At 48.5% G+C, this 22,855-nt stretch overlaps 1 long non-coding RNA gene across 1 annotated transcript; it reads right to left on the bottom strand.

Moving 5' to 3' along the window:
• Positions 1-390: 390 nt before the first annotated feature.
• On the bottom strand, positions 391-20,807 carry Gm51933. Its single transcript, XR_003949817.1, has 3 exons — positions 20,713-20,807; positions 1,367-1,634; positions 391-793 (listed from the first exon to the last, which is right to left on the bottom strand). It is a non-coding gene; the product is annotated as a predicted gene, 51933 (long non-coding RNA).
• Positions 20,808-22,855: the final 2,048 nt, after the last annotated feature.

Below are 22,855 nucleotides of genomic sequence, written 5' to 3' on the forward strand. Positions count from 1 at the left end.
TGGTTAGTTTGTGTGCGATGGTCTAAAAACCAAAGATAACATTTTCTCTTTTTTTGCCTATGAAGGGGCTGGGGTTTTCTTTGTTTTGAAGGCTGTTTGGTGTGCGAAACAATGTACAACAATAAACTGGGATTGTATTTTGTTGAGTTGTTTTTGAAAGAAAAGAAAGAAAGAAAGAAAGAAAGAAAGAAAGAAAGAAAGGAAGGAAGGAAGGAAGGAAGGAAGGAAGGAAGGAAGGAAGGAAGGAAGAGGGAAAGAAAGGGTTGCTGGGGAGGGATCTGAGTCTCTTTTCAGGATGACTCATCTTTGGAGATGAGGACCAAACTCTTTTGGGATCATTTTTTGTAGTGGTTTCTTCCTTGGCATGCCCTGAAGGAAAAAAAAAACAAACAAACAAACAATAAAATAAAATAAAGTAAGTAATCCATTGATCAGGCTGTCAGGGTCTCATCCAGCTGCCAGTGGATGAGGATAGTGATGGTGATGGTAACCGTGGCAATCGTGACCATGACAGTGATACTGATGGTGATCATGGCGATGCTGAGGAGAGTAAGATGCTGGCATCTGTGATGATGCTGATAACAATGATGACTAAAGATCTTGGTGATAATGGTGGCAGTGGTGGTGATACTGATGATGGAGGTGGTGATGGCTGTGGTTGAGATGATGTTGGGGGGTGATGGTGATGAACATGGTGGTAATTGTATCATCTTGAAGAAGCGTGATTACACTGGGCAGGACTCAAGAAGCATGGGACGTCTTTGGGGTATTGAGGAAGAGCCCACGCTCTGACCTGATCAGGTGAAGCAGATTTAGAGATCTCATCAGGACAACACTTACAATGTCCTCTGTCAGCCACATGATCCCCAGAGGCACCTTTCTCCACTGGGGTACAGCCAGCCTCCTACCCATTGATCAGCCCTTTCTCTTTCTTCTTCCTGTCTAGCCAACTCACCCTTGGGATCAGATCCAAATAATTTGCCACCGTTCTGGTGATTGCACACCTGTCCCTTTATAAGTCTCTGTCCTACAGCAAGTTCCCAAGAGTTGCTAAAAAATACAACCACATGACACACTCGACTTCTGACACCAGCAAAGGCAAGAACACATACACAGTACGGCCTTTCTGCTGCTTGGAGTCAAGTTAGGGCACACCTATGATCTGGGAGTGAGCTTGGCCTGGGGACACGGGATGATTGGAGAGTGAACAAGCATGCACCCAGCAGGAAGGCGTTGGGATCCACAGGGCACATGACACAGCATGTAAGAGGCCATTCACACCACTGCACGGGCTCCATCAGCTTCACCCTCTGGGCACCTCAGGGAAGGTAGAGATCAGCTCTGATGTGGGTCTTTTATCACCCACCTCTGCCCGCTCACTGGAGCCTCCAGGCCAGATGTCCACCAGTAGCCCTGGCTCTCTTCAGCTTGGTACCAGCAGATGCTGGACTGCAGGATAGACCCCAGGCTCTGTGAGAGGGAACAGCACAGGCCTCGAGGCAGCATCTCCTGACGGTGAAGAGATAAGCTTCAGCCTCCTGAGCGTCCAAACAGCATCAGCAGCCACCCCAGCGTGATGTGAGGATGAAGGAAGGGCAGATGTACCCCACCATCAGCCAATCAGCAGCGTAGAACTGTTTGGAAAAAAATTAGGAGGTATGGCCTTGTTGGAAAGGGTGTATCACTGGAGATGAACTTTGAGGGTTTTTTTTTTTTAAGATTTATTTATTCATTTTATGTATGTGAAGACATACCATACGTCAGATCCCAATATAGATGACTGGGAGCCACCATGTGGTTGCTGGGAATTGAACTCTTTCTTTGTAGCAAGTCACTAGTATATTTACTTCATCCTAGAACCCTGCTGGTCTCCTCTCACCCTCCAGCTGCTGAAGGGTTAACACGTGTGAGGAAGGAGACTGGGGACAGATCTGTGTCCAAGTATAAGATGTCGATGAGCCTTCAGAGGTTCCGTGGGAAATCTGCTTTGCTTCAGCTGGAGCCAAGGTTGGAGACCCATAAAAAACACTGCTTTCTCATGAGGCGTCTGCTCCCCAGATTCACAGCCTCCCCATTCATTACCCTGTCCAGCTTCCATGAGCTTACAGGGCAGGTGTGTGTGTGTGTGTGTGTGTGTGTGTGTAGAAAGGCTGGATACCAATTGAGGCCCAGTGACTCACAAGAGCAGTGAAATCCCTAGACCCGGCATGGTCCACAGGGTATTGTTCATCTCTTCTGTGTTTAAGTGACTGTCTTAGTCAGAGTTTGTATTCCTGCACAAAACGTCATAACCAAGAAGCAAATTGGGGAGGAAAGGGTTTATTCAGCTTACACTTCCACATCGCTGTTCATCACCAAAGGAAGTCAGGACTGGAACTCAAGCAGGTCAGGAAGCAGGAGCTGATGCAGAGGCCATGGAGGGATGCGGCTTACTGGCTTGCTTCCCCTGGCTTGCTCAGCCTGCTTTCTTATAGAACCTAGGACCACCAGCCCAGGGATGGCTCCACCTACAAAGGGCCCTCCCACCCTTGATCACTAATTGAGAAAAAGCCTTACAGCTGGATCTCATGGAGGCATTTCCTCAAGGGAGGCTCCTTTCTCTGTAATAACTCCAGCTTGTATCAAGTTGACACACAAAACCAGAAAATACAGTGACACACTTGGTGTCAGGCTGGATAAGACAACATGGTCCAGGGGGTCAAGGAAAAGACAAAAGGCCACAAAAGTCACCTCACCCCTGACTTGAGCAATGGCAGAAAGTAGCAAGACAATGATGTCATCACACTCTCTGAAGGTGCGGCTGCAAAGAGTGCTGGGTTCTCTGTCTACAACAACATAGACTCGACCAATGACAAAGACGGCAGAAGAGACGGGTGACAGCATGGCCGTGGTCATGCCAGAGTCTCAGCAGGTGCAGCTCCCTCACTGAAAAACTTGAGGCCTAGAGGTTGTGAAAACCTGATTATTGGATAAAGACCTACCCAGAAGCAATAGAATGGGGACAGAGATGACCCCATCCATAGCTGGGCTCATGACACCTGTAGGGAGCTTGTTGTGCCCCATGGCCATCCTGCAGGCTGAGAAGTCACAAGGAGCAGAGAGGGTCCTCTCAGCTGAGAGGCCCAGACCACCCAGCCTGCCCCCTGCCTAAATCTGGATGAGGCTAGCTCAGTGACTCACCCCAGTATCGCCACCAATGCACCTGCTGACCAGGAAAGCAGCTCTAGAAGGTAGCAGCCCAGCTGACCCACAGAGAGCTGTACCTCTGACTGAAGCTGTAAGCAATTGCATTTGAGGGACTGCTTACTGACACTCTCCCTACCCTCTGCCTGCGTCACTGGAGGGCAGAAACAACTTGATTTGAATTTGTCTTTTCATGCCTGAAACAGGACAGCTGTGGAACAAAGGCAGCACAAACACATGTGTGTACATATTACCTACATATGAGTTTAAATGAGCACATAGGCTGATGTGCATGCATACATCTCTCACAACCAAGCACCTACTCAATGTATGGAGGCTCGATACTCCCAAGCCTCTCTCCCTGAAGAGATCCTGGGTGGAATTTTCACAGCCCCACTGTGTTATAGCCGTCTATGATCACTGACATACACGTGCTGTGATTTTCAGTCTTCCAAAAGCCACAAACATGACAACCAAGATATACCAGCCCCTTGACGACCTTCAACAGTCAGAGGTGGAGGCAAAGAATTCCCAATGTGTTCTTGGCCAGCTGTGTGCACTAGTCACAAGAGATTCCCTGGGAGTGACAGTAGAGAGGTCTTATAGGATAACAGAGACTAGGCCACCCTTGATGCTTCATCAATGCACGGGGCCTCACACGATCTGTGAAGAATACCTGTTCCCACCCATCAGAGAGCACACCTGCAGGGGCTCTCGTGAGCTCAGGTGTGATCAGAGTCTGTTGCTGCAGCCTGAGCCCGTTAGTCCAGGAAAGCCACTCCCAACCTGTCAACACATGTACTGTAGAGTCCTACATCGAGCAGGTTTCTGCTGATTGGGGTGGGGGTGGCAGGTTCTGGGAACAGTGGGGATGCCCAAGAGCCAGGCCAGACGCTATGGACATGATTTCTGAGGCTCAGTGAGGCAGGAAGAGGGCAACAGAAAGGAAGCCTGAGTAAGGGAGTTGCAGAGAAGACTGAACTGGGTGGCACCACCATTTCCTCCTGGCTGGACCCCAGGGTCTGAAGTGCCCAGGGCAGCCAGAGCAGGCCATCTCCTGCCTCCCACCAATGGTTTCCAGGAAAGGCTCAGTTGTCATGGCAACATCCATCCAATTACTCCACTTTTGCAGAAATCACCTACCAGCCAAGTTGGCTGGAACTCACCCCTTCTAAAGAACAAGTCCTCCGCTTGAAGTTTGGCCTCGCTGTGGCCAAGCGTGTGAAGCGAGAAGTGGAGAGGCGGGTTGGGCACATGGGCCACAAGAGAGATGGTCACAGAGGCAGAGGCTATAACCAAGGGACAATGGCTAGCCTTCACAAACCAGAGACAGGCGGAGAGCTGGATCCTGCCAAGGTGCTAAAGGATAGGCAAGTTAGGAAAGGGATTCTATGTGAAATAGCTTTGCTGAGGACAGGGCTGGTCACTGAGAAGGCTGAGGTGCCCGTGAAGTCTTCCTAGAGGGTGCGGAGTCCAGAAGGAAGTGGCTGGCCAATTGGTCATTTACTGAAAGTAACAAAAGTGGAGAATGGCTGTATTGTGATATACACATAGGAGGTTGGCAAGCCAACCAAGGAGGGCGGGTGCTCTGGGCAGAGGTGTCCTGAGTGACAGGTGGCCAGTAGAAGATCGGTTGATTGAGTACAGTCAACAGCCAGGGCAGGCTGGGAGGCCGGAGGCCAAATTCGCTCACTCGTTCCTTTGGCACAGGCTGGCTTTGGGCCTGGTGCCTTGGGAGGAACTCAGAGTGCCACAGAGTAAAGGCAGGGAGTCCAAGAGCAGGATGGAAGCCAGAAGGCCAGAGAGGAGGCTGGGTTCTTGCAGGCAGAGGGGAGGAACCTGAACACTGCCAGCAAAGGATAGAGGTAGAACGGGCTGTGAGGGAGAGGCTGTGACTAAGAAGAGGGACAAAACTCTCTGCCCAGCTCTGAGCTTCAGGGAGGATAGGAGCAGAGAAGGCCAGGTCGGACCACTCTGAAGAGGAGAACCAATTTTGTACTGTGGAATGTTTCTGGAGTCAGACACCAAGATTTTGAGTGCCAATGCTTCTGATTCTTAGCTGTGTGACCTTCACCGTGTCTCTGAACCTCTCTGAGATGCTCTCGTCTACAAATAGCCTCCTCCTCACTAGGCCCTCATGGGGATCTGGGATTCTTGGTAGTTGGTATGCAAGGCATAACCCTCAAGATGAACTGAGATGAGCTTTAGCTACCAAGTCCCAGGCCTCAGTCTTTCAGCAGCCAACCCAGCATATGGTCCTGCTTGGCTCTATAAGGTGTGCTGTGTGCAGGACCCTCTCCTTTTGCCGGGTCATTGAGACTCCAGGGCAGACTCCAGAGTGAAGCCCCTCTCATCCCTCCATAGAATAACCCACGGCCTTGCTCCACAGAGCTCGGCAAAGACAGGAGTCAGCACCTGTGGGCACTCACTGCTCTTACAGCCGGCCCAGGTTTGGTTCCCAGCACCCACATAATAACTCATGACTGTCTATAACTCTAGTTCAGGGGTTCTTCTGGCCTCTGAGGGCACCAAGCATGCATGTGACACATGTACATGCACTCAGGAAAATACACACATAAAATAATAAATAAAATATTTTTAAAAATATAGGCAACCCCCCAGGGCACTGAGATTTTATTTTCTTTAAAGATTTATTTTATGTATATGAGTACACTGTCACTCTCTTCAGACGCACCAGAAGAGGGCATCGGATTCCATTACAGATGGTTGTGAACCACCACGTGGTTGCTGGGACGCCGATCTCTGGAAGAGCTGGAAGAGCTGTCCGTGCTCTTAATCGCTGAGCCATCTCACCAGTCCTAAAATCTTTTTAAAATGTGTGTTTTTCGGGCTGGTGAGATGGCTCAGCAGGTAAGAGCACCCGACTGCTCTTCCGAAGGTCTGGAGTTCAAATCCCAGCAACCACATGGTGGCTCACAACCATCCGTAATGAGATCTGACACCCTCTTCTGGAGTGTCTGAAGACAGCTACAGTGTACTTACATATAATGAATAATAAATAAATCTTTAAAAAATGTGTTTAAAAAAATGTGTGTTTTTCATGAGTAAGCATTGCCGCTCAGAACCAGCAGCGTCTACTCACTTCTCCCTGCCCCCACTGAGCAAGGGCACACCGTCTGGAAGGCTGCAAGACTAGTGAGGGGTGAGGAGGCAGAAAGAGAGGGTACCTAGGACACGGGAGTGGAGACGGTCAGCTTCCATGACAAATTGTTTTCGCCCGTAGGAAGTGGTGGACGCTGGGCTTGGTCAGGAAATCCTCCACCTCCAAGCCTGGAACAAAATGTGCCAGGCTCCATTTTTCACCAAGAGTCTCTGCTGCTGCAGGACCTACCGTGACATCCGGGCCCAAGCAGAAGCTTCCCAGGCCAGGAAGTTAGAAAACTGACTGGAGCCCTAACTCTCCAAATCACTGTCCAGCAGGGGCCTGAATAGCCCACGTTCTCCAGCCCCTCATGGTTCCACCCATGCACTGTGAGCACTGGACTTTGTAGAGCCCCACAAGTCAAAGTCACAAAGCCCTCAAAATCTGCAGGTGACTGACTGGGAAGGCAAGGCTGACTGCCGCCCAGACTGACGCACAGCGTGTGGTCTGACCCCACTGCTGTTCTCTCTCTCTCTTCAGTCATCACCCAGGCAGCCAGCTTCAGGTACCTACCCTGTCTGGGAACTCTGACATCCATCCACCTCAGCATCTATGACAAGCGGCCACACCCACACCAAGCAAAAAAAAAAAAAAAAAAAAAACAAGAGAGGAAAAAGCATCAGAGCTCCTCCAAGTTGAACCACAATCCTGAGGGCAGGAGGTTGGGGGGAGTGGGCAAGGCGTGGGGGGGTGGGGTGGGAGGGACGGGGAGGGCGGCAAGACATTACAAAAATCCTAAGGGAAAGTCCCTTCATAGCCCAAAGCCCCGAAGATTGTTTGTTTGTTTGTTTGTTTGTTTAGCTCCCAACTCCACAGAACCATCTAACCCCCCAGTGACTTGATTAAAAGGTTGCTGCTGTGCCCGTGGCTGGCCCACTGTGCAGTGTGTGGCACCATCTTCCGGGTAAGGACTCCCTTCCTTTTCAAAACAATGGGAATGTGGTAATTAGTGAGATGCTAATAGAGGTTTGGGAGGGGTGAGAGTTCACCTGGGCTCTCTTGAGTATGTGCAACACACTTAACGCGCCCCCACCTTTCCTCTGTCTTCTGCATTTTTTTTCAACTGTAATTATTTTAATTGAGATCTTCCCCTAATAAAAACAAAGCGCACAGCCTGGAGGCTTTGGGGGCATCCAGAAGCTGCCAGAGCCTCCTTCTGGGCTCTGGAGACCCAAAGATTCTGGAAGTTTCCACCTCTATCTCAAGCACTGTGTCAGGAATGGGTATGCGAGTGTGTGTGTGTGTGTGTGTGTGTGTGTGAGAGAGAGAGAGAGAGAGAGAGAGAGAGAGAGAATGTATGTGAGTGTGGTATGCCTGTGTATGAACGTAAATGTGGTATTCATGAGTGAGTGTGGTGCCCATGTGTGTGAGTGTATGTGAGTGTGGTGCCCATGTGTGTGAGTGTATGTGTGATGTGCATGTGTGTGTGCACACATATGTACATGAGTACATTGTGGTGTGTACATGTGTGAGTGTGGTATATATGGGTTTGTGTTGTCATCTCCCTCACTGAGCCACAGTGGTGTATGGGGAAATATGACATGTGAGCCTTGTGCCCTGAATTACCACTCTGTCCTCCATCTTGAACGGGGTGAGATTTGAGGGGGGCGCGTGACCATGGCTGACCATCCTTCTTGGGCCTTAGTTTTCTGTCCTTTAAAAGGCTGGGTTTCCCCTCCATCTCAGTGGGACACTGAACTCTCCCAGCTCCTCTCAGTGACTCTGTCACAGTAGGGAGCAGGTGGGAGAGAAACAGACCCCAGGACTTCATATATACCAAGGGCCTTGTGCTAGAACCTCTGCTGCTCAAGGACCAACGAAACTGTTCACAGAAGTGAGAAACGCAAAGAGAGTACAGCAGGCCAGACGTCAGGCCCTGAGCTTCGGGGCAGTGGAGTCATAGAGAATAGAAAGGGAGGGGTCATGCCCGGCATTATGCCTAGGGTTCAAGTGTCCTCTGGGATGCACCCCCTCCCAGGCAGCAGCCCTGGGCTTTTGACCCATGAACTCTGACTCCCAACCTTCAGTGCCTCTATTCTTAACTGTACATTTCCTATTGCTGGTCTCAATCTGTTCCCAGTAAGGCCCCAGGGAGGGGTTTGCACACACACAAACACACTCTTATACACACATGCACACTCACACATGCGTGCACATACGCAAAGGAATACACAGGCAAACACACATATATACACTCACACAAACACACATGGGCACACACTGAGCACATACTCACATAGGCACTCAGGCACACAGGCTCACTCTCTCTTTCATACACACACACCACCACCACCACTACCACCACCACCACCAACAAGCTGATCTTTACCTTGTCTGTGGAAGGGTTTTGTTGTTGTTGTTGTTGTTGTTGTTGTTGTTGTTGTTGTTGTTGTTGTTCAGAGTCTCAGGTAGCCCAGGGTGGTAAAGAGCCTGCTCTGCTGGAGCCCAGTCCTCTGGCAGACCGAAGACAATCAGACTGAGTTTGGAGACACATCTATAATCCCAGTTCTCAGGAAGTTGGGGCTAGCCTGGGCTACACAGCAAGACCCTGAGCCAAAATGAAAGGCAGAAAACAGGATCATTAAGAGCTATGCTTTGCATAAGTTATGTACAGTATGGCCCAGACAACCACAGAAGAACCATGTAATAAGCATAGCAAAACAATGCCTTTTAGACATGTAAAAATAGCTTAGTCAGGAACCCACTGTACCCAGGGCTGCACCCAATCACCCAATAACCAGAACCCAGTAACATCACTCACTCAAGACAACCAGACACAATCCTAGAACCCCACTGGACAGTACATAAGCAGAGACCAAGAACAATGGTCTGCTCTGCACATCTGGTGAGACAACACTTTGATTTGCCCTGCAGCTGGAGAGTCTGCCCCAGGATCCTGACCCTCGCTCTGTTAGGGGCTGGGTCTGACCTTCGCCCAGGTGAGCAGTCTTGGAGAGAGAGGCTTAGGACCATAGTTATGAATTTCGAGTGTGATCCTTGTGTGATGGCCCTCAGCACAAATAAAATAGAACTTCTGTTATAGCAACTCCATGTATCTACCTGTTTCCTCGTGAGAAACGGGCTGTCTACGGGAGCATTAGCCAAAAGCCAGCTTTACGATGGCCACAGGGCATCAGCCATCTAGATTCAGTTCCCAGAAGTACTTGGCACAAGGACTCCAATGAACTAGGTTAGCTCAGAAAGACTCTCCTGTCTCAAGCCCAGCCTGCCAGTCTCAGGTCTCAAGACCTGAGACTCATCATAGCCCAGGTCCACGAGAGACAGAAACGTCCACACACTGAACACCACACTCTAGGCTACACGGGGCCATCTGGACAGCCAGGCAGTGAGTGCGCAGGCCACAAGGCCTGGAGCCAGGTACACTACCCTATCCAGCCTGAGCAGGCTCCTCCTTCCAGAACCAGCCCTGTCCACTCTCCTCAGCCACAACCCTCCCACTTCAGGGCTACCAAGCAGCTGGAGGAGGAAACTCCACCCTGAGTTTCCATTGTTTTTACAAAAAAGCCAAAAAGGAAAGATTGAAATGGGAACAGTGGCCTCTGGAGACTCGTGACTTGTTCTTTAACCCTTCTGATTCGATTGGCCAGGCGGACTCCTGGGGTGGGGTCCTGGCCATCGGCCCTCAGCTCTTCATTAGCCTCCTACTCTGAAGGCTCGGGAGCAGGACCAGTAGGGACTGGATGGGACATCCGAGAACCAAAAGGAGAAAGAAACCCCCAGACTTCAGAGGTAGGACCATCCCCAGATACCCTGACCCAGGATTCCTGGCCTGCAACTCCCGTGACACATAGCCAAGGTTCTGATTAGAAAATCTGCCCTGTCATCTCCATAGCTGTGAGGGTCCTGTTGGTCACACTTCCTCTCTCCACAAGTGAAGCCCTCCTTCTTGAAGAAACCTGAACCCTCAAGCCAGCCAGCTGGGATCATCATGAATTCCCTGAGCTGAATGGTCAGTGCCTTTCCAGCTTCCTATGAGTCACTACTAGGCCGGGTAGGAAGCAGTTCTGGGAGTGGGGCTGATCCTCCGCCCTCCTCCGATGGCCCAGGAGAGCTGGCGTCTGAGGCCTGTGAACTTTGGCAATGTACTGCTCCTTCGCCAGTCCAGCCCGGCATCTCCTGGTTCTCTGTCTGCCTGTGCTCAGCATGTGGAGTCTTTCAGCTTCTGTCCCTGTTATTGGGGAGGCCAAGTGACTGGTAGTGTTGGCTCAAAGCGGTGTCTCCCTGCCAATACCTCTGGAGAAGTTCAAAGAAGAGGAAAGACAAACGCCATCGTGGCTCATTAGGCATCCACTGCAAAGTGTGTGTGTGTGTGTGTGTGTGTGTGATGGTTTATATATACTTGGCCCAGGGAATGGCACTATTAGAAAGTGTAGCCTTGTTGGAGTAGGTGTGTCACTGTGGGTGTGGGCTTTAAGACCCTCATCCTAGCTGCCTGGAAGTCAATATTCTGCTAGAGGCCTTCAGATGAAGACGTAGAACTCTCAGCTCCTCCTGTACCATGCCTGACTGGATGCTGCCATGTTCCTGCCTTGATGATAATGGACTGAACCTCTGAACCTGTAAGAGTTGCTTTGGTCATGGTGTCTGCTCATAGCAGTAAAACCCTAACTAAGACAAGTGGGTGATGCCAATGGTAACTTGTTCACAGGCCCTGGATTCTTGCTTGTTGTAGCATCTATTTAATCTCAAATTGGGGGTTTCTACTCTGCCTTTGATCATTCAGTCCCCAGATAAAAGACACATTACTTTTATTTACCACGGGCCTTTAATGCACTAGTGCTGGGCAGATATCTATCTTCTAAGCTATTATCCTACCTCCCTATCTACAACCGGGAGGTATAACTTGCCATGTGCCACCCGAGCTGCTCTTAACTCCAATTGTCCAGCCTTCATGGCCCTGTTTTCATAGCTCACCAGCCTAATGGTGACTTCTCCTCTCTCCACCTTCTTTTCTTCTTCCTCTCATGGTCTCTCCTCAGATACCAAGCCTGGGAACCAGAAACTCCACCTATGTCTCTTCCGCCTAGCTGTAGGCATCTTTATTTGTCAATCGAGGACAACTTGGGGGTCAAAGTTACATGGGTCACTTGGGTCACCGTGTGGACTCTCATCCCTGGGCATGACCAGGCCTTGTGGGCCAGCACTTAGCATAACAATAATAGCAAAAGACCAAAACAAGCATCAGCAAGCATCAGCAAACAAGCCTCAACAACTGCTTTTCATTTTCATCCACAGTATCCTGACTGCGCTCCCATGCATTAGGGTTTAGCTGTAGAACACCTTGGCAGATCCAGGCCAAGGAAAGCTGCAAAGATCACACCGTGTAACAGAACTCACTCCAGATTTACTGGGAGAAGAAAGGTGGCCTCTGAGAGAGAGACCCAGAGAGAGGAACAGAGACAGAAAGCGAGAGGCAGACAGAGAGACAGAAAGTGACCATAACTATGCCCCAGGATCCATGTCTTCCCCTGCCGTCAGAACACAGGCCTGTACCTTGAGGCCAGGTCCCACTGTCTGAGTCCAGCTCTCTCAGGGACAGAGTTAAGAGGTTTGTGGTACCTGGTTCCTCCATGTCCTGTGTCCAAATGCTATGCTGAACTAAATCATGCAGTGTGACTACTAGCTGCCAGCCCTAAAAGGTTATTTAAAGTCAGCTCTTGCCTTTGTTCTTGGATTTAGGTTCAGAGACTTGTGGTGGTGGCAGGGGTTGGGAGGGGTGCTGGGAAAGATGTTCTGAAGGCTGCTCCCTGAAGAGATTCTGCCTCTCCATCCCACTCACAGCAGCTATCTCTATCTTCTCTCAGTTTCTCTCTGTGTGATTCTCACACTTTAAGTTCTTCTCAGCTCTAAATGGAGCCTCCCCCTTGCTGTTAGCACCCCCATTTGTTTAGCTCTCATCTATTGTACTGTTTCTGTCTAAGGCTCCCCTCCCACCTCAAGCATCATGCCTGGGAGGTTCTTTCACTCTAACAAACATCACAGAGGGAATTGTGTCAACTTCCATTCCAGACCTATATCTGCTGCTCATCTCTTATCCTGTTTAACCATGGCCATGTTTGAACATAGCCAAAGCAGGCAAAGCCACAACCATCACTTGAAATACAACCCAGAGGCCTTTCTCCTGGAGGCAACTCCTGGTTTTCCAGGGACATTTTGGCCAGGTTTCCCATACAATGGCAATGATGCTTGCACTCTGAGCTGTGACATCACGTCTGGATTCCTTATCAGTCGGAGCACAATGAAGATGCTGTGCAAATAAATCCTTGTGCTATGCTGGGTTTCTATCTGTATTTTGTTGTTGTTGTTGGTGGTGGTGGTGGTGGTGTGTGTGTGTGCTTCTTCCAAACACCTTTCTTCCACTGTAGCTTGTCTTTGGCTACTTTGTGAATTCTTTCTTCCACCCTTTTCTTGCATCCTTTCAACCTCCTAACATAAGATAAGAAAAAAATTAAGAAAAAAAACAAGGATAGTGAAGAGAGGAAAGAGATCCTGAATAAAGTCAGGAGTCAAAAGGGAGGTGGGTGACAGAATTGTCAAACTACTTCTTGCTGATTAGGAGCATCAAGTTCCTTGGGACAAGTTTTGATCTTCACAGTCAGGATATCAGATTTCTTTTTTTGTTATTGTTCCAACAACCCACCAGAAAAGTCCCCAGAGTTCTAATCATCATACAATTGCAGAAACCAGCTTCAGCTGGCAAAATCATGTCCCTAATAGTGCATGAGGCAGGCCGGGCGGTGGTGCCCCAGCACTTGGGAGGCAGAGGCAGGCTGATTTCTGAGTTCAAGGCCAGCCTGGTCTACAGAGTGAGTTCCAGGACAGCCAGGGCTATACAGAGAAACCCTGTCTCGAAAAACCAAACCAAAACAAAACAAAACACCCCCCCCCAAAAAAAGAGCATGAGGCAAATCATAATCAGCTGTTATGAAAGATCTGAAGTCCCATATCTGGGATTAAAATGAGAACATTCCTGTTTTTTTGTTTTTGCTTTTGTTTTTGTTTTTGTTTTTTGTTTTTTTAAAGAAACCCAAATTCCAAAATTCTCACTACATTTCCCCCATGTCTATTTTAAGCCATCAACTATGCTATGTGTAGCAGGAAATTATAAAGAGACATTCTCAATAAACTAAGAGCTTTTCAGATCAGTGGCCAAGGTTTTCAGGAGATCTCTTCTGCTCAATTCTAATTTTTGTCAGTTTTGATGGTATTCACAGCTGTTCATTTCCTGTGGAAATATGTACAAACCTATGTCCCCAATGCAAAACTTTTTCAGGCTTCCATTCTGATACTAGCATATCCTCATAGTATCTAGGTTGATTTTAAAAATTATTTATTTTATTTATTTGTATATAGGCAAATTTAATTCCAAAGTTTTTTCTATAACCCAGTGTCTCTTGGCTATTATTGTTCCTTGAATGAAATGGCTCATCATTTTTGCTGAAGAGCTCTGGGCCAGGCTTCAAAGGCTGTTTCCCAATGGTAAGAGATTACTGTTGGTTATCTCTTTTGGATCTACACTCACTGGTCCTATATCAACACTTGCCCTGCACAACCCTGAACACCAAGGCCCTCTTTCTGGTTTACATTTAGAAAAACCATTGCCCTTAGAAATGTCTTATTCACAATTTTGTTACAAAAGATCAAATTTTCCACAACTAAAGCATTGAGCATTTTGAGACCTTTAGTGGCTTGGTCACAGTCTCTTTGCAAATGTCTATATTTCCTAAAACTAAAGCACCAGGTATTTTGATATTGGAGACTTCTAGCTATAGCTTTACATATGATATTAGCATGTACACATTAGAACTGATATTGGCTGTATCCTTTATCCACTCATCCATAGGAACAGCTCTTGCCTTTGATGGTCTAATAACCTTCTTAAATTCGGGATTCCTATTTTTGAATGCCAAGGTCTCTATCAATACCTTCCTTTCCTCAGGGTCTGATACGGCTTTGTTCACAGCTGAGACTAATCTTTGTTTTAAAAAAAAAAATAAGAAAAGCTTCTTGAGAGCCTTGTATAACCTTTGTAAAAAGATAGGTTGACTTTTTCCCAAACTCCGTTTTTTGTCCCAAGCTCTTAAAGCCATTAAGTTCTATAGTAACATCATCAAATTGAATCTGTTCTTGTATGTCAGAGCACCACCCTTCACCCAGCAACTGATCTTTGACTATATTCATTCCCCTCATTCTATTTCCCTGTTTAATATTCTCAGCTTTTTCCTCTCCACCATGTTCACCATTGCAACTGCGGGCCAGCCTCTAGTACAGCTGTTACCGATCACTTTCTGTCTTGAGGAATAATTCTACTTTGTGTAGCCCAGTTATTTAGAATTTATTTCACATAAGGTGAGTGCATCCCATATGAAATTATGGCCCTTTTAAAAGAAAAAAAATATGCCTTAGATCTAGCTTTTTTTTTTTTTTTTCTTTCTTTTTGGTTTTTCAAGATAGGGTTTCTCTGTATAGCCCTGGCTGTCCTGGAACTCACCCTGTAGACCAGGCTGGACTTGAATTTAGCAATCTGCCCGCCTCTGCCTCTCAAATGCTGGGATTAAAGGCGTGTACCACCATTGCCCGGCAGATCTAACATTTCTACAGGACACCATCCTATCTCGTCATAAGATTGCTCCTCACCATTAGCAGGCATATGCTGTATGACTCCTGGGAAAGCTGGTGTGATCTCATAAGCTTGGGCTGCCCCTTCTCCCATTCTGGTGACACAGTTGGCTCGAGATTAACCCTTTGTTTTGAAACACTCTTTCAATAGCCTGTCCTCCCACCCTTTCAGCCTTCCTCTGATCCAACTACCCTCTGGCATGATTTCCTTCCCTCTTTCCTTCTGAGGGAAACTCCTACTCTTTTCCTCAGTCACCAGGATTGAGCCTTCTTGTTCCTTCTTTTCTGGGGTTCCTTGCCTCCTAAGGGCTTCCACATCCACCTGTAATTTTTCCAACTGCTCAGCCATTCTTCAAACCTTTTTGAAACAGAATATATGAAAAAGAAATAGAAAGAGCAGAAAACCCCCCTGTGAGAGCAAAGCAGAGCACATCCCAGCAGTAGCAGTCACAATAAGTTTTTTGCTGGTGTTTTGAAAATAAAAAATCTATCCCTTCATCCCCTGCTGGTTTTTCTATAGCATTTTAAATGAAATTTCCCACTCTGGCTAGCCCCATGACTGGGGCCACTTATAGCTGTTTTTTGGCTACTTTATGGATTCTTTTTTCTTTCATCCTTCTCTACCCTTTTTCCATCCTTTCAATCCTTTAACACTAGATAGGAAAAAAGAAAGGATAGAGAGGAAAGGAAAGAGATCCTGAATAAAGTGAGGGGTTAGAAAGGGGGTGATGCTATCATTACACTGCTTCCTGATGATTAGAGGTCTCCAATTCCTTGGGGCAAGTTAGATCTTCACTGTCAGAATATCAAATTTCTTTTTGTTTCTTCTTAGAGCATGACTGCTTAACAAATCACGGCCAACAACAACTACCAATGACCAACAATCAACAGCTCACCAACAACCCACCACCTCTCTCAGGGCTCTAGTATTTACATACCCTCTGAAAAAAACATCCCCAGAATTCTAAACATCACACAATTGCAGAAATCATCTGCAGCTGGCAAAATCAAGACTCTCTGGAGCACAAGGCTAATCATAGTCAGTTGCTGTGGACAATCTGAAGCAGCCCCATATTCCCACACCTGGGATTAAAATGAAAACACCGTCTTATTATATTTCTTTTTTAAAATGGAAATTCCAAAATTCTCTCTATATTTTACCATTGGACAAATCTGGGAAGAGGGAACTCACAGATACAGAAAGCCTTGGGACTCAAGTCTGCTCTGGAAGAAATGCAGAAGAAGATCTAGGGGAATAGGGCATGGGAGAACACACATACAGGCACAGGCACACACACATGCATGCACATGCCATTCCCTATCCCAACTCACAGAAATGTAGGGAGTGGTTCTGATGTTGGGGGTCCTGTTCCCCAATTAGTTCTTGATCCATCAATATAAGCTGGGCAAAATAGGCAGGACTTCCAGGTCCCTACAGACAAGTTAGCAGACACAGGGGAGAGAGGACCAACAGAACTGAGGAAGAAAAAGGAGGGAGTAGCAGAGGAGATAAAGCCAACCAGCCATGTGAGTTTTTCGGTTGGAGTGGCCAATGGCCATTCTATCTGATTGTGCCTTTTATGTGACATAAGAGTGCACAATCATTGAGCTAGCAAAGGCATTCTAAGATTAACTGGTGTGTGTGTGTGTGTGTGTGTGTGTGTGTGTGTGTGTGTGTGTGTGTTGTTTTTCTATCTGTGGATCTAAGGGAATCTGGGTGTGGGCTGGTCGAAAGGTCCATTTGGAGCTTAAAGCAGGGTAGCAAAAACTGCACTCTACACAGAGATACATCTTGCATCTCTTCTGGTAACCTGCCCGGGGAAACTGGGGGGGGACATCCAGTCAGAAGCTTGGAGGTTTCCTTGTGTTGAAAGCCAGTGAGCCACCCTCTTCTCACAGTGAAAGCCAGAGATCCACTCTCTGCCACATGTGGTTCAGGTCTGAGGGAATCACATGCTCTTAGTTACCAGCACCATGCACCTTTGAGGCTGCTGGTACTGTGGCATGTCCTGGTTAGTGCTGCATCCCCTTGATAGGAGCTAGAAGCTACTAGGGTATGGGTTTGAATGAGAAATGCCCCCTATAGTCCTGGGTCCCAGTTGGTAGCACTGTCTGGGAAGGGTTATGTCATGATTGGATCACCAGCTGAAGCACTCTTGGGGGACAGTTGGGAAACTGTCAGGGAGATGGAGTTAATCAGAGGACACAGGCCAGCAGGTGTGCATCACTGAAGGCTGTATCTGCTTTCTGTCTTCCAAGAGGTAAAAGCCATCTTTCTCTACTCACTCCCTCTGCCATGACGCTCTGCCTAGGCAGGCGGGGCCAAACAACTGTGGACTAAACCCCCCGAAACCATGAGCCAAAATGAAACTTTCCTTCCTTAAGTTTTTATGTCAGGTATTTCGGTAGCAGTGATACACCTCCAATACCTGACTAAAACATGGGGTGCCTGCGCTGCTTTTAATTTGACACCATGAGTAACTAATCATTAATGGATTAAGTAGGTCTCTGGCATGTATTCAGCTTGTATTCTATGATGGCCATGTTTTATGTATATATTACATGTGTTGCATGTGTATGTATATATGTATGTGTATGTGCAGACATATGCACCTAGGCATAGGCAGATACCAGAAGAGGACAGTAGCTGCCTTGTTTTGTCACACTCCAACTTATTGTCTTGAAACAGGGTCTCAGCCGGGCATGGTGGCGCACGCCTTTAATCCTAGCACGTGGGAGGCAGAGGCAGGAAGATTTCTGAGTTCGAGGCCAGCCTGGTCTACAGAGTGAGTTTCAGGACAGCCAGGGCTACACAGAGAAACCCTGTCTCAAAACACACACAGAAAGAAAGAAAGAAAGAAAGAAAGAAAGAAAGAGAGAGAGAGAGAGAGAGAGAGAAAGAAAGAAAGAAAGAAAGAAAGAAACAAAGAAAGAAACAAAGAAAGAGAGAAAGAAAGCCCTTCCCAAAGTGGGTTGGGGACTTATTTCTTACCAGATGGCCACAGTTTAACTTCCTAAATATCCCAGCTGTCCCTATACCCTCAAGATAGGTAGATAAGACCTCTGGAAGGAGCGATGGACCACAGGTGCAGCAAGGTTCCTGTATCCATCTGACCTTCTGTAATCCAGCCCTGCTGCAGGACACAGGAGAGAAGCAGACATCTATTGCAGGTCCCCACCCGCTATGCAGCATCCTTCTGGGGCATTGCCAGCATGGGACTCAGACAGCTCCAAGTCTAGAAACCCTGGCCCAGACACTGTAGGAAGTGGGAACCTTAGGCCTGAGCATGAATGTGGAGTCCTGAGAAGGAAGGGACTCTCTCCTGAGCTCACCCCAACCCATCTCCAGGACTTTGCAGACACAGCAGAATGTATACAGGAATTCGTGGAGGGCGGGAGGGAATCTGTCTGCTCTGGGAATGTACTGCAAGCCCCAGGGGCGCAGCTCCATTTCTATTGGTCCTTCACCCATCTAGTGCATGCGTGGGAGCCTGTAACTGGACTGGACAATGCCTGGGAGATTGGGCCCTCTCTATCCTGTGTGCTGAGCTCAGTACCATGGATGGTCGCCTTCCAAGGCTTGGTGGATATTCGCTAATTAGTGTAATTACAGTCGTGTAGAGATCACCTGGTGGGCGTTGTAGCTGCTGTTGGATCATTAGAGGTGATGAAATCTGCTGCACTCCTGCGGGACTCCACCCCAGCTCCCCAGCTTCTATGCAAGTCCACATCATAGCCAGGGGAAGCAGAACTAGGGTGGTCTAGGGGAGGAGGAGCAGTCAGTCCCTCCCTGCCTGTGACCTAAGGGCTCTATAGCAGTGGCTGGTCTGGAGGAGATCTTGGCCTGGACTCTGGGTGGTCAGGAGATAAAAGAGAACTCATTTGACATTGGCTCTGGAAGCCAGGGGCCTGGGACCCCAGAGTATCTCCGGGCCTGTGAGAGGACTTTTGAAACAGCTATGGGCAGGGTGATTCAGGAACTGCTCTGGGATCTCTGGAAAGTTATTTCATTAGTTCTTCCGCTCATTCATTCATTCATTCATTGACCACCGCTTTTTTCCTGCTGCTGTGACAAACGGCTGACAGTTGAAGAAAGGGAAGGCTTATTGTAATGAGTGCTTTAAGAAAAGAAACAGTCCATCATTGTGAAGAAGGCACAGTAGCAGGACCATGAAACACCCAGTCACAGTGCTTCCTCAGTCAGGAGGCACAGTGACAGCGAGTGGGACCCGGGCTATAAGGCTTGAGGCTCTCCCAGAGTGACCCACTTTCTCCAGCAATCCTCCACCTCCTGAAGGTTCCACAGTTTTTCCAACCAGCACACAAGCCTGGAGAAGACATTTCACATTCAAATAGCATCACTGCGTATGACATTTAAACTAGAGAAAGCCATTTCCCATCTCAAGGGGGAGGCCCAGCACTCTCAGCTTCCAGGTTTGTCTAGATTTAGTCATACATCTCAGGCAATCGCTGGATGATAGACAACTAGATTTTCTCAGGGCCCTCTCTCTTGTTTATCCTCAGCAGCCAACACACACACACATTGCAACCCCTGTCACAGTTCCTCCCTGAACTGTGTGGACAACTGTCTGCTGTCCTCCTGGATTCTCTGACACTGCTAAGTCCCCTAAAAGTCGTGGGAGCATCAATTCAGAAGCAGAAAGGAGCACTGATGGCCTTTAAACTGTGTGTGTGTTTGTGTATGTGTGTGTGTATCTGTGTGTATCTATGTGTGTGTGTATCTGTGTGTGTATGTCTCTCTCTGTGTCTCTGTGTGTGTATGTCTGTGTGTGTGTGTCTATGTGTGTGTCTGTGTGTTTGTGTATGTGTGTGTGTGTATCTGTGTGTATCTATGTGTGTGTATCTGTGTGTGTATGTCTCTCTCTGTGTCTCTTTGTATGTCTCTGTGTGTGTGTGTCTGTGTGTGTGTCTGTGTGTTTGTGATGTGTGTATGTGTGTGTGTGTGTGTGTGCATGTGTCTGTGTGTATCTTGTGTGTCTCTGTATGTATGTCTCTCTCTGTGTCTATGCATGTCTTCGTGTGTGTCTATGTCTGTGTGTGTCTGTGTGACTATGTCTGTGTGTGTGTCTGTGTGTCTATGTCTGTGTGTCTGTGTGGGGCAGAGGTTGTTGCTGGTTGTCTTGCTTTTGCTCACTCTCTCTCTCCATTTATTCATTTACTTGTCTGTTTTGCCAGGTCTCTCTTTGGCCTGTAGCTCTCCAATAGGCTAGGCTGGCTGGCCAGTGAGCCCCAGGAATGACTCTGTCTCCACCCCGCAGCAATGGGGATACGGAATGCCACCATGCCAGGTTTTTATGTAAGTTCTGGGACCCAGTTCAGGTCCTCATGCTAGCATGGCAAGCACTTCACTGACTGAGCCATCTCCCAGTCCTGACCTTTAACCTTCCTGAAGCAGATGAGCCACAGATGTTGAATCTCGGGTTTTGATACTCATGGAGCAAGTTGGGGCTGGGGTTGCTGGTAGGTGGGGGAGAGTTAGCCTACAGTGTGGGGCCCCCGGAGGGCGGAGAATAAATGGGAGATGTTCTTCAGACACTGTTGAAGAACCTGCTAGTCTCTCCGTGACCCTCCTCAGCACCTCCCTCCACCACAGACTCAGAGAGCATTGCTGTCCTCTCCACGCCTATGCAGGCAGCTCCCAGGACTTCAGGGCTGTCTGGGACTGAGGCCGAGCCCAGAGCAAGCACTGCGGGGGGAAGACCCACCTTGGGTGTTGATGAGGCTCAGGCTCTACACTGGCATCCATTCAGGATGGGTTTCTCTATGGAGAAGGTAGGCCAGCATGGTCTGGAGTCTGGAGACTTTGGACTCAAACAAAAAGCTCCATGGAGCCTTATTTGGAAGGGAAACTCGCCAACTCTCAGAGTCTCGTGAGTCAGCCATCAGGAATGCCGTGGCATTTCATAACGAACAATAAAGCCGCAATATTAGCTTTGTTAGCTCGTCTGGCCTGCACAAACCTGCGAGTGGGCAGGTCCCATGTTTTATCGGTGAGATGCACACACAGCCCCAGCAGCCTATTCAAGATCACGGTGGGAGAAGGCAGTGGGAGCAAGCCAGACCAAGGCTTTGGCTTCCTCCCCAGGATGGCTCAGACACAGCCACCTTGTAACCCTCTGGCACTTCCAGTGCATGAACCAGTGCCCACAGTCCATGTAAGAACCTGAATCAAGCACGGCTTGGGAGATAAGCCTGAGGAAGATGCCGGGTAAAAAAAGCTAATCTACTGCCAGACATGGGTGCACGCCTTCGACTACACAACTCCGGAATAGAAGCAGACAGATCTCTACAAATTGAAGGCTAGCCTGATCTATATGGTGAGCACTGGGCCAGCCAAGGCTACATAATGAGACCCTGTGTCAACACACAAAACACACAACAAACACACAAAATAGGAAGAGGAAGAGAAGGCGGAGAAAGAGGAAGAGGAGGAGGACGACGAGAGGGCAGCAAGAAGAAAAGCCAGTCTAAGGCAAGCTCTACAGTCAGGACATAGTCAATCAGAGCTCCTTAGAGAAGATGGGCCCCCAGGCCATACTGTGTCTCGCAGTGTTGGGTAGCTTGTGGCCCACCTTGCTAAGTACCTCTGTGTCTTCATGGCTGTTGGCAAAGGGCTGCTTTTTATTCATTGAAATATAAGCCTCCCTCAGGGGTGGTCCTTAGTTCCATCAAAACCAGAAAGAGGGGGGAGGTGGAGGGAGGAAGAGAAACACAGAAAGAGAGAGAAAGAGAAAAGGAGGGGAGAGAGAGTGCAAAGGGGACACTTAGCATAGAGACAGCCTGACTCTGCCCTAGCTATCAGAGAGGAGACCTCATAGCATGGACCAAACACCTCTGCTCACAAGGGAGAGAGAGGGACACAGTGTCCCCAGAAAGGAGGCATGTGACCCACGTTTGCAGGCACGAGTCTAAATTATGCATGGCATAGCCAGGTGTTATCCGGGAAGCTCTTGACCAGGTTGCTAGTAGCTCAGTATCAGAGGGGGGGGTGGGGCAGAGGAAGGAACTGTGTTGACATCACATGGAAATGCATGTGGCCAAGGCCTACCTGTATGTGACAGAAATACATATCCTGTCTTGCGCTGGAGCGATGGCTCAGCGATTAAGAGCACCAACTGCGGTTCCATATCCTGCCTCAAAGATGTGTTGGGGAAGACAGTCTAGGAAGCCCCACCCCCAGTATTCTCCCTGGGGAAACCAGCTTGCTGGGACGACCTTCAACACCCACCCCTGGAAGGGGCCTCTGTCTATAAACATTTTCAGTCGGGTCACACCTGGGAAACACGCATCAGTTTCTGACAGTTCCTCAAAGACAACACAGCGGAGGCGCTGAGCTTAGAATCAGGCTGAGCCCTGGCCTTTACACATGATTAACCCCACAACTATCTGAAAGAGACAGGCTCCCACTAGGGGACAAGGGCCACCTCAGGTAGGTGGAGGGGTGTGGATGAGACAGGGGTGCACCTCTGGAAACTGGGCTGCAAGGGTATGTAGCATCCTCTACAGTCCAGGGAAGGACTTCAGGGGGCTGCCCCAAGCCAGGCTGGCCAGACTCTTCAAAGTCTTACCTATCATTACGCTTGAGCGGTAATCCTGATCTCGGCCTCCCTAGAGACCTTGGGGAGTTGCTGGTGCCCATCTGAGGTAACTTAGACTGAGAAATTCCCCAAGCTACAGGCTACTGGGAAATACCTGTGAGAACAGACCCGTGAGCACAGGTGGGCGCCTATTTTGGAGTGCCTCTCATGACAAAAACAAGAAAGAACCAGACTACAAAAGAAAGTGGATTCCCTGAAGATAGTGGATCACCTGGGCGCTGGGGTAGCATGCCCGCTGTCCTGAATTGGA

Source organism: Mus musculus, chromosome 11, assembly GCF_000001635.26.
Source record: "Mus musculus strain C57BL/6J chromosome 11, GRCm38.p6 C57BL/6J".
Taxonomy (NCBI): domain Eukaryota; kingdom Metazoa; phylum Chordata; class Mammalia; order Rodentia; family Muridae; genus Mus; species Mus musculus.